Raw genomic sequence first — 12,331 nt, 5'->3', positions numbered from 1 at the left:
TCCTCTTCCTCCTCCTCCTCCTCCTCGTCCCTTATGTTGGGCATGGGTGATTGGTTATTGGGTTAAAAGTAAAAATAATTTAGGTGTCATTTCTTAATTGGACAGTTTATCCTCAAAAGACCTTGCAGAGAGAGAGACAGGGCTCCATTTTCACCTTGTTAGTGAAGTGCTGCAGAACTCACAGCTTGTGAGACTGTTCTAGAGACAAGAGCTAATGAACACCTGAGTCCAAACAAGAAATGCTGTCTTGGGATTTCATCCTGACCTTGGCAGAAAAGAAGGAAAAGAATTGACTGTTACCCCATGGAATCTCGTGGAACCAGGTGTCCACTGTTTCACGGTGCAGCCTCAGAGAGTGGTGAGACCCTTGTGGCACCATGGAATATCCTGAAACCACGGCTCCCATGTAACAAACCTGGACTTTATGAAACCAAGGACACTGCTGGGATGCAATGGAATCTCAAGGAGCCAAGGGTCAGCTGTCAACACATCAGCCTCTCAGGAAACCAAGGCAAACACTGTGACACAGAGAGGGGCCCTCATGGGACCCAGGAGACCATGGTGACACCGTGGTGGGATCTCATGGAACCAAGTGTGAATTGTTGCAGGACCCAAGAGACCATGGTGACACCATAGAATCTCATGGAACCAAGGTCCAGTTGTGACAAAGCTGGGCCTCATGGAACCAAGGACACAGCCGTGATGCAATGGAATCTCTAGGATCCAAGGATCAATTGTCAACACATCAGGTTCCCATGAAACCAAGCAGAACATTGTGACACAGGGGAATCTCATGGGAGCAAGGCTCTGCTTTGATCAAGTGGGGCCTCATGGGACACAGGTGCCACTGGGACATTGTCAGGCCTGGTAGGAACAAGACACCACTGTGTCAGACCAAGGCCTCATGGCACCTAGGAGAGCGCTGTGACACAATGGAACCTGATGGAACCAAGGGCCCATTGTGACACGGCAGGGTCTCCTGGAACCCCTGTGCCACTGGGACATTGCCAGGGCTGGTGCAAGCAAGGTTCCACTGTGACAAAGGCAGGCCTTGTGGCACCCAGGAGACCATTGTGGGACAATGGAATCTCATGGAAGCAAGGCCCCATTGTGACAAAGCGCGGCCTCATGGAAGCCCAGTGCCACTGGGACATCTCCAGCCTTGGAGGAAGCAAGTGTCCATTGTGACACAGCACAGCCTCAAATCACAGGAGAGCAGAGGGATGGAGCCATGGAATCTTGGGGAACCAAGTGTCAATTCTAAACACAGCGAGGACTCATGGAACCCAGGAGACCATTGTGATGCTGCACTTTGTCACAATGGGGCCGTGCTTCTATGAGGATCCATGGGCCCACAATGTTCTCCTGGGTTCTAGGAGGCCCCGCTGGGTCACAATGGCCCCTTGCTCCCACGAGCCACAGCACGGTCCCCATTGCCCCTGGGTTCTGTGAGGCCCTGCTGCGTTCACAACTGACACTTGCTTCCATGGGATTCCATTGCGTCACAGTGGCCCCCATGTTTCCATGAGGTTCTGCTGTGTCACAGTGGACACTGGGTTCCACAAGAGCTGGCAATGTCCCAGGGGCACCTGTGTCCTGTGGGCCCCACTTTGCCAAAGCAGAGCCTTGGCTCCATGAGATTCCAGGCTGTCCCAATGCTCTGCTGAGTTCCACGAGGCTGTGCTGTGTCACAATGGACACTGAGTTCCACCTGCCCTGGCAATATCCAAGTGGCCCCTGGCTTCCATGAGGCCCCGTTGTGTTTGCAGGTGACACTTGGTTCCCCAAGGTGTCATTGTCACGCCACTCCCCTGGGCACCCTGAGGCCTTGCTGTGTGTGAGCAATGACCGCTACTTTTAAAATTTTTAAGGTTGATTCAACCTTGAAAAAAATTACAACAAAGGAGTGAAACAGGAGAAATCACAGCACTGGGAGCCCTTCCCCACCCCGTGGCTATCAGCCACATGGCTCCTTCACAAATTGGCTGCTCCTCCTTTTAGACTTTTGGTGTTGCATCAGGTAATCCTAGCCCCACCCAAAGTCTGTCAGGTAACTCTTTATGGCCGTCCATTGGTGGAGAATGCTTTCTTGCACCCTGACTGGAGAGCAGGTGTGGCCATGCCTGCCTTCCAGTGACAAACCTGCCCTCCCCAAATGCCCCAACCACCAAGGCCATTACAAGGGCAGGGGAAGAGGACTATGGGGGACAGATGACAATAACATCACTACACATCTTAACACACACATAGGATCTATCTCCTCACTGTGAGACCCAACTATGACATTACTCATCTGTAACACTGTGCAATAATGGAGCCTTGTTCCTAGCAGACCTGGCAATGTCCCAGTGGCACCTGTGTCCCATGAGGCCCCACTTGGTCAAAGCAGAGCCTTGGCTTAACAACTGACCCTTGTTCCCTTGAGATTCCATTTGTGAAAAACACGTTCACTCTCCTGTGAAAATGTACAAAGTTTAATAAAGGACAATGGGAGAGCAGGACCATGGAGCAAAGGTTATTACAGCCGGGTGCATCTTGGCACTCAGCCAGGAGCACCCTGTTCCCTTCGGGGATCCCCTGAAATACCTTTCCCCTTACATCAGCCTGGTGCATATTCATAGAGCCTCATGCATATCCATAAACTACTTTACATATTCCAGGAATGATTTTACATGGCCCCTCCTTGGGTCTGCCTTTTCAGAGCATGTGTGTTTCTTGGCTGTGGTTTTGGCTCCTTCTCTTTATCACCTCCAGTTTTTGGGCCTTGCTACACTCTGCCTTCAGATGGGGAGTGCTGATAGTTGGCAGATCTGTACAGGTGTCCTCATCCCGTGTGCATTGGATGTTATCCCACCCAAGCAGGCAGTTTAACAGAAGCACACTTCTATCAGCTATTTCACTACTATGTCTAAGCTCAATTAACAACAGAAATAAAAACTACATCTTTAGAACCAAGTTATTTTAACACCACACAGATAAAATCCATTTTAATATTTGCAAAAAGCCAATATTATGATTTTTATCCATAACAGGGTGAAGGAGCCCTGGCCCAGGCTCTGGCCCTGGGGGACACGGGGACGCTGCCGGGGGGTCCCTGTCCCCCTGTGCCACCCCCAGGGCCCCGGCCCCCCGTCCCCGTGTCAGGCTCTGGGGTCGATCTCGTGGAACATCCTCTGGGGGAGGCTGCGGGGCCGGGGGACCCGGGGGGACAGGGGACCCCGCTGTGCACGAGCAGGGTTGGACTGCTCTGGGGGGAGCTGTGAGGGGGCCGGGGCAGAGTGACCTCCCCAGGGACCTCACACAGCCCCCGTGATGTCACACTGCCCCTGTGATGTCACACTGCCCCTGTGATGTCACACTGCCCCTTGTGATGTGACACTGCCATCTGTGATGTCACAGTGACCCTGTGATGTCACACAGCCATCTGTGATGTCACACAGCCCCTGTGATGTCACACTGCCCCTGTGATGTAATGGAACCCATGTGATGTCACACAGCCCCTGTGATGTCACACAATTACTCTGTTATGTCACACAACCTCCATATGATGTCATTCAGCTGCTATGTGATGTCACAGGGCAGATTTGTGATGTCACAGTCACCCTGTGATGTCACAGCCTTCTCTGTGGCATCACACAGCTGCTCTGTCACTCTGTGTCACAACCCACATTGTGATGTCACAGAGCCGCCTTCTCTGATGTCACAGCTAGCTCTGTGCTGTCACAACCCCCTCAGTGCTGTCACACAGCCCACTCTGTGCTGTCACACAGCCCCTTGCTGCCATCCCAGCTGCTCTGTGGCTCTGGGACACAGCCCCAGAGGTGCTGCTGTGACACAGCCCCCGCGGGGACATCCCACAGCCCCGGCCAGTGCTGAGCCCCTGTGAGCTCTGTCTGTGCCCTGCTCGTGTCCCTGAGGGGCCCTGGCAGGGCCCCGGCCCTGCTGGGCTGTGCACAGGAGCTGCTCCTGGCCAGAGCTGTCTCTCTGCAGCTCTGCTGCCCTTGCCAGGAGCTGCCTCTGGGCCAGGAGCCCGGCCCAGCTCAGCAGCACAGACACAGCACAAGGACTTTAATCACCCTCTGGGCCTTTGCTGCTCTTTGCATCACACCCAGTCCCTCAGAGTGGGTTCAAAGACTTCTCAAGAGCTCACAGTGAGATTGAAATACTGAAGTTTCTTGTACTTTACAGAGATCCCTGTGAGGGACAGGACTGAGAAAGTGTCCCCGGGTTCCAGGGAGAGCAGAACACTGGAGGCACTGATGGCAGCTGGGGACAAACAAGGCAAAGGTGTCTCAGGTGCTGAGCAAACCTGGATTTGTTTCAGGAATGCAAAGGGCCAAGGCCTGAGCCCCAGGGCCTGGCCAGGCAGATCCTGTCCCTCCCTCCTTGCTCAGGGCTCTTTCCGGGATGGGCCCTGGCATGTGGGGATGGGCAATGCCAAGGGCAGGAGCGTGGGGCAGCCCCTGCCAGGCTGCTGAGCAGGGACAAGGAGGCAATGAGGCCCCAGGCCTGCAAGGGTCCCCTCCTGGCTCAGGCCCAGGGCCAGCAGCCATGGCCAAAGTGCTGCCCAGGTTGGCTCTGTCAGGGCTGTCTTGCAGCTGCTGCCCATCCCTGTGCCCTGTGCAGCCCAGGCTGTCCCACGGTGTCCCTGCCCTGGCCTCTGTCCCTGCAGGCTCTGGGCATCCCCCGGCTGCCCCACCTGGCTGGGCCCTTCCTTTGCTGACAGCTCTGCCTCCTGCCTGCCCCTGCCTGCCCACACAAAGCCTGGGGCTGCTCCAGGCTCCTGCTGGGGACGTGCTGCACCACAGCCCTGCCCTGACAGGGAAATTCCTTCCTCCTGCAGCCACTCTGGGCCTCCCCAGCTGCCCTTGGTGTTAATTCTTTCTCTCTCTGGCTGTTTTCCACTATGTCAAAAGGATCCACCAGCCCTGAAATCGCTCTTTAAACACTCTCATGGCTCTGCTCCACTGTCCTCAGGCTCCACCCCACTGAGCACAGAGCTCCTTTGTCCCTATACAGTGCTCATGGGCCCAAGGCCTCCAAACCCCCACTCCTTGGGACATCTCTGGGCCCTCTCCAAAGTGTTTCCAAATGAAAACATTCGGCTGAGGGTCTAAAGAAATCACCAGAGGACAGGGCCAGCCCGACCTGTCTGCCCGGGCTACTTTTGTCTGGGAGCAATCCTTGGATATACAGAATTTGGGAGGCCAAATTCTAATTTTGGCCATGGTCCCTGGACAAGAAGGCCAGTTCTTTTCCATAGGAATGAAGGAACAGAGCCCCAGTGTTTCAGGGGCAGATGAGAGGTGACCACCAGAGGCCACGGCCAGCCAGACCTGGCAGGTTTTGTTTTGTGAGATACCCTTGCATAGAGGAAATTATTTTAGGGAGGGCACCCGTTTTGGCAAGGACCATCTGAAATGTCAGACAGCCCTTTTCCATAGCAAGGAAAGCACAGAGCCCCAGTGCTCCGGGAGCTGATGAGAGGCAGCCCTTGACATCCCAAGATCAGCCAGAGCTGTCAGGTGGGCCCTGGGAGGCCAAGCCAGACAGAGCTGTTCCATGTTCCCTGGGTTCCATGGGGCCCCACAGGGTCCCAATGGTCCCTTGCTTCCATGGGGCCCTGAGGTGTCATAATGTCCCCTTGGTGACACCAGGCCCTGAAGGCTGGAATGGTCTCCATGGTTCCATCAGGCCCCACAGAGCCCCAATGGTCTCTGGGTCCATGGAGCCCCTCTGTGTCACCATGGCCCCTTGGTTCCATGGGCTCCAGTGGGGCCACAATGATCCCCTTGGTTCCATGGGCTCCAGTGGTGCCACAATGATTCCCTTGGTTCCCTGGGCTCCAGTGGTGCCACAATGATCCCCTTGGTTCCATGGGCTCCAGTGGGGCCTCAATGATCCCCTTGGTTCCATGAGGTCCCCACAGTGTCCCAGGGATCTCCATGGGAAGGAAAGAACCCAGCCCCACTGTTGCAGGCGCAGCCACCAGAGGCCCAGGCCAGCCAGCCTTGACAGTACTGGCAGATTTTGCCTGGGAGCAACCCTTGGATATTGATAATTTCAGAGGTGGAATCCCAATTTCAGACATGGACACTGGAGGAGAAGGATGGTTCTTTTCCATAGGAAGGAAAGCAGAGAACACCGGTGGTGTCTCAGGGGCAGATGAAAGGCGGCGATCAGAGGCCAAGGCCAGCCAGACCTCTCTGTCCTGGCAGCTTTTGTCTGAAAGCAACCCTTGGATATCGGGAATTTGGGAGATGGAACCCCAATTTCGGCCATTTCTGCATGGATAAGAAGGACGGCTCTTTTCCATAGGAAGGAAAGCACCCAGCCCCAGTGTTTGGACAGCAGGGGAGAGGCACCCCCAGGAGGCCAAGGGCAGCCAGACCTGTCTGTCCTGGCAGCTTTCACCTGGGAGCAATCCTTGGATGTACAGAGTTTTGGAGGTGGAATCCCAGTTTTGGCCATGGTCAAGATGGGTGGTTTTGCCCATAGGAAAGTAAAGCACAAAGTCCAAGTGTTTAGGAAGAAGATGAGAGGTGGCCACCCTCAGGCCAAGCCAGCCAGCCCTGTCTCTCCTGGCACCTTTTGTCTAGGGGCTTTCCTTGGACATTGGGCATTTTGGAGGTCCAATCTCAGTGTTGGCTGTGGGTGCTGGACAGGAAGAAGAGCTCTTTTCATAAGGAAGGAAAGCACCCAGCCCCAGTGTTTCAGAGGCAGATGAGGGCCAGCCCTCAGGAAGCCAAGGCCAGCCAGGCTTGTCACTCCTGGCAGCTTTTGTCTGGGAGCTATCCTTGGATATAAGGAATTCCAGAGGCAGTTGCCCAATTTTGGCCATGAGTGCCTGGTTGAGATGGAGGGTTTTTTCCCACAAGAAATAAAAGTGATAGTGGAGCCCCAGAAAATGTAAAAAATAGTCTTTGAAAATATTGGGCTTTGTGTTTTCTCAGATCACCGCACCTGCCTAAGCAGTATGATAAAAGATATAATTGTAAGATATGGTGATTTTTTAGTAATTAAATATAATTATTACATAACCATAAGAAGAATCGTGAGAAACTATGTTGGAAATTTAAAGGGGGCTATGTTTAGCTGAAATCTGTCCATACAATAGAAGGATATAAGTTTAATAATTAACATGAAAGTTATGTAATGATAGAGGATAAAACACGTTCACCTCGAATGTATGGTCGGAATCAGATTTGGGTGGAAACTACCCCGATTCCCAGAGCTCTTGAATAAAAATCACCGCATATAATTGCTGATGTGATTATGTGTTTCTGAACGCTAACATTTTGGCCACCCCGGATGGGACCCTGCGGGTGCTGCTGAGCGAGTTTCGCGACTCGACCGCGCTCCAGCCGGCACCGAGGGATTCTCGGGGAGCTCGATCGGCCGCGACCGCTTCTGCCGCTCGCCACGTCCCCGGGAGAAAGGTAAGGTGCTTTTTACTTTGGTTTGGGTGCCTGCCAATGAGACGCAGCGGAAGCTACGCTTGGTTGGGCTAAAGGAATTCCTGCTGGTACAAGCCCAGGCGCCGTTCCATAAGACAATCGCGAGAGCGTTGCGGGTTCGGCAATTTGTGGTATATTTGGAATGGAGAAACTTAAAGGGATTTTGGGCGGCAACACCTCTATCCCGCAAAGTTCTCCTTTGGGGTGCTTATTAGTACATTGGAAACAGGGGAATTTTGGGGAAGAATTACGTAAAGCTAAGTTGATTGATTATTGTAATACATGGTGGCCAGGATATGCCTTGGAGAATGGTGACAAATGGCCAAAATACGGGACTCTGCAATATAACACTATTTCGCAGTTAATGTCGTTTTGTAAACAAGAAGGAAAATGGGATGAGGTTCCGTATGTTGATTTGTTTTTCTATTTACGGGCAAAGCCAGAAAGGCAGGATGAATGTGGATTAATGATGGTTAAAACATCTGCAAGCAATAAGTGTGGGGTTTGTGAGGAACGTTGTTTAGAACACTTGGCGTTGAAAGAAAGCCTGAGTAGGGAAAATTATACAGATATTGATTTACAGGTAGCTCCAATAGGAACAAGAGAACCTAACCCTATCCCACCTGTTCCATCTGTCCCTATCCCACTGCCTGCTCCTACCCCACCTAGTCCTGAACCTGTCTCGTCTAGTACACCCTTCCCTCTTTATCCTCCTCTCCCATCGTCCCCTGATCTCTCTTCCTCGGAAGATGAGCAAAACCTAACTGTGGTAGAAAGGAGAGAGAGAGAATCAACAATGGGGTAGCCCACAGAACCAGGAGTCGGTCTAACCTTGCCCTAGTTATGGATAGAAAAGACATAGGCAGACAAAAACGAACTGTAATTGCCCCCTTGTGACAAAGTGTAGGAGTGGAAGGGCCAGTATTTATAAAAGTGCCTTTCTCTCCTGCAGATTTAGTTATTTGGAAACAATCAGCCAGAATTCATAGAGAAAATCCTGATAAAATGGCATGAGTATTAAAAATGGTTATAAAAAACTCAAAATCCTGACTGGGATGACATACAATAATATGTATATTAATATATTATATATATAATTATATATAGTATAATAATATATCTAATATATATCTATATGTAGTATATTAATATATCTAATATATTAATATTAGATACTTTGATGGATGCTACTGAGAAAGAGATGGTACTTAAGGCAGACAAAGAAAGGGCAAGAGAGGACATCAGAAATGGACTCGTAACAGGGAATTTAGATGAGAATTTCCCAATTGAGGATCCAAATTGGGACCCTAATTTATTTTGCGATATGGGGAGACTACAGAAATATCAAGAGTGGATCCAAATAGGAGTTCAGAATGCTGTGCCCAAAACTATAAATTGGTCTAAACTATATGAAGTTCGGCAGGAAGAGACAATGTCCAGACTTGAACAACCAGTTTCACCAGGGCAATCAGTGCCAGCAGGTTACCAAGGGGATGGTTTTGGGGGAGTATACCAGCTGACTAGACATAGAGCCAGTAGAACAAGTTAAGGAACCTCTTATAAATAAACAATTAGGACATAAAGAGGTCAAATTTCTAATAGATACAGGAGCTACTTACTCGGTATTGAATGATTTGCAAGGACAAATTGGGGACAAGGAAACAACAATAGTCAGCGCTACAGGGAAAGAGGAAAAACGGCCATTCTTGCAACCCCAAATTTGTGTTTTGGGAACAAAGTTATAACACACAAATTCCTATATATACCTGAGTGTCCAATTCCGCTTTTAGAGAGAGATTTGCTAGCGAAACTTGATGCGGTAATAACCTTTGAAAATGGGGAGCTTATAATGAAAATACCTGAATCAAAGACGGGACAGATTTTAATGATCAAAGAAAAACCTGTTCCCTCTATCCCTAGGGAGGTAGGAGATGCAGTGATTCCCTCTGTATGGGAGACAGATATACCAGGGAAATCTAAATTGGCACAACCAGTGCATGTAGAGTTAAAAGAAGGGGCGAGGCCTCTACAAGTCAAACACTATTCCATAAACCCAGAAGCATGGCAAGGAATAAGTAAAGATTATTGAGAAATTCTTGAAATACCGAATTTTACAAGTATGTGAACCAGAATTTAATACACCAATATTTCCAGTAAAGAAGCCAAATGGTGAATATAGATTAGTGCAGGATTTGAGAGCAATAAATAAAATAACAAAGGACATTTCTCCAGTGGTAACAAATCCCTACACATTGCTGACATCCGTAAAAGAGATATATAAGTGGTTTACCGAAATTGATTTAAAAGATGCCTTTTTCTGCATCCCCCCTTGACAAAGAAAATAGGAAACTGTTTGCCTGTGAGTGGGAAAACCCAGGGAATGGGAGAAAGATCCAGCTCACCTGGACACGATATAAGAACTTGCCGACCCTATTTGGAAACCAACTGGCAAAGGAGCTGGAGATTTGGACCAAGAGTGGGCAAGTACCAAGAGACCAATACCTGTTGTTGCAGTATGTTGATGATATACTAATAGCTGCAGAAGAAAAGCAACCTGTATAAAGGTAACCATTGAGATTTTAAATTTACTGGGAATGGGAGGTTATAAAGTACCCAGAGGAAAGGCACAAATTGCCCAACAGACTGTGATCTCCTGGGATGTGAAATTTCACAAAGGCAACGAAAACTAGGCACTAACCGTATCCAAGCTATTTGTGCTATTCCAGAGCCCCAGAATCTACATGAGCTGCGAGTCTTCCTCGGAATGGCAGGATGGTGTCGCCTGTGGATCATGGACTATGGACTGATTGTGAAACCCCTGTGTGAAGCTCAGAAGATGCAGCCATTCACCTGGGGCAAGCCACAGAAAGAAGCCTTCCTAAAATTAAAGGAAGCACTGACAACTGCTCCAGCATTAGGCTTACCTGATCCGTCTAAAGATTTTCAGCTGTTTGTCCATGAAAGGCTGCGCCTAGCACTAGGAGTCCTGACCCAAGGTCTGGGAAGCTGGAAAAGGCCGCTGGGCTACTTTTCCAAACAACTTGACAGCATAAGTGCCGGGTGGCCTCCATGTCTGCGGGCAGTCGCAGCCACTGTGATGCTGATACAAGAAGCCAGGAAGCTCACGATGGGAAGGCACATAGATGTCAATGTACCACACATGGTAACCACTGTCTTAGAGCAGAAGGGGGCCATTGCTATCCCCAAGCAGGATGATGAAATTCCAGGTAGTCCTGACTGAGCAGGGTGATGTCACATTAAAAACAACTAACCTTTTGAATCCAGCTTTGTTCCCAGGTACCACAACTGAAGAAGGCCCATTAGAGCATGACTGTGTGGAGGTAATAGAGTACACCTACTCAGCAAGAGAAGACCTGAAAGACGTCCCACTAGAGCAGCCAGAGTGGGAGCTGTTTACAGATGGGAGCAGCTTCGTGGAAAACGGAACCAGATACGCTGGGTATGCGGTAACAACAGTCAGTACAGCAGTGGAGGCAAAGGCATTACCACCAAATACATCTGCCCAGAAGGCAGAACTGGTTGCTTTAACCAGGGCACTAGAATTAAGTGAAGGGAAAAAGGTAAATATCTGGACTGACTCAAAATATGCTTTTGGACTGGTGCATGTACACAGAGCACTGTAGAAAGAAAGGGGACTATTGTCCTTCTCTGGGTACGCACATTAAACATCAGGATGCAGTCCTGCAATTGATAAAAGCAGTACAAAAACCTGAACAAGTGGCAATCATACACTGCAAAGCACAGCAATCAGGAAACTCCAAAATCTGTGAGGGAAATCGAAAGGCAGACTGGGCAGCCCGAAAGGTTGCTCAAGAGGTGCAAACAACAATGGCATTGATACCTTTAAAGCTTAATGTATCCCAATTCAATTTGCCTCCAGAACCAAAATATTCAGTAGAAGATGAGAGACTGGCACGTTTGCTAAATGCACAAAAGAATTCAGAGGGATGGTATGTGACTGCACAAGGACAGATAGTGGTACCCCCTTCATAATGAGAGAAGTTCTACAAATTAAACATAATGAATGTCACTGGGGAGCAGAGGCATTGGTAAAATTGCTAAAGCAGAGTTTAATTTCGGTACGGATGTTAACAATGGCAAAATCAGTAATGTCAAAATGTGATATCTGCTTGAAAAATAACCCAGTGGCTAGGCAACAGGCACAGCTAGGAAGAATTTGGATAGGAATAGAGCCAGGAGACTATTGGCAGGTAGATTTTGTAGAACTGCCAAGAACTCAAGGATACAAATACCTGTTAGTGGGGGTTGACACATTCTCTGGCTGGCCAGAAGCCCTTCCCTGTCGCACCAACCAAGCAAAGGAAACAGTAAAGTGGTTACTACAGGAGATTATTCCCAGGTTCGGGGTGCCCTTAGGGTATCATCAGATAGGGGGCCCCATTTCATAGCTACAGTAGTAAGAGAGGTAAGTAGATTGCTGGGGATAACTTGGGACCTCCACACACCGTGGAGACCCCAGTCAAGTGGACAGGTAGAGAGGATGAATCAGACACTAAAGAGGCAAATCAGTAAAATATGCCAAGAAGCCAAATTGCAGTGGCCCCAGGCTTTGCCAATAGCACTGTTGAGGATTCGGATAAAGCCTAGGAGTGGGATGTCAGTCAGCCCTTATGAGATATTGCATGGGAAACCATGTGAATCTCCTGAGCCTAACCCTAATGTGCACGTCACAGGAAAGCAGGAAGTGTATAATTATGTTCTGTCTCTCGGGAAAACTTTAGCTCGGCTCCGGAGCATCCTCGTGTGGAATAGACCGCTGACTCTCGAGAACCCAGTTCATAACATACATCCAGGAGACGAGGTGTACATCAAGAACTGGAACGAAGAACCGC

The 12,331-nt window shown here is 49.7% G+C and overlaps 1 protein-coding gene across 1 annotated transcript in view; it reads right to left on the bottom strand.

Moving 5' to 3' along the window:
• The window catches only part of LOC143696053 (uncharacterized), a 1,205,294-nt gene that overhangs the window by 33,761 nt on the left and 1,159,202 nt on the right, over window positions 1–12,331 (bottom strand). The gene's annotated exons all lie outside the window — the stretch shown is intronic.

Source organism: Agelaius phoeniceus, chromosome 28, assembly GCF_051311805.1.
Source record: "Agelaius phoeniceus isolate bAgePho1 chromosome 28, bAgePho1.hap1, whole genome shotgun sequence".
NCBI classification, from domain to species: Eukaryota; Metazoa; Chordata; class Aves; order Passeriformes; family Icteridae; genus Agelaius; species Agelaius phoeniceus.
The sequence above is the reverse complement of the archived record's forward strand: the minus strand, read 5'-3'. Positions and strand labels throughout refer to the sequence as shown.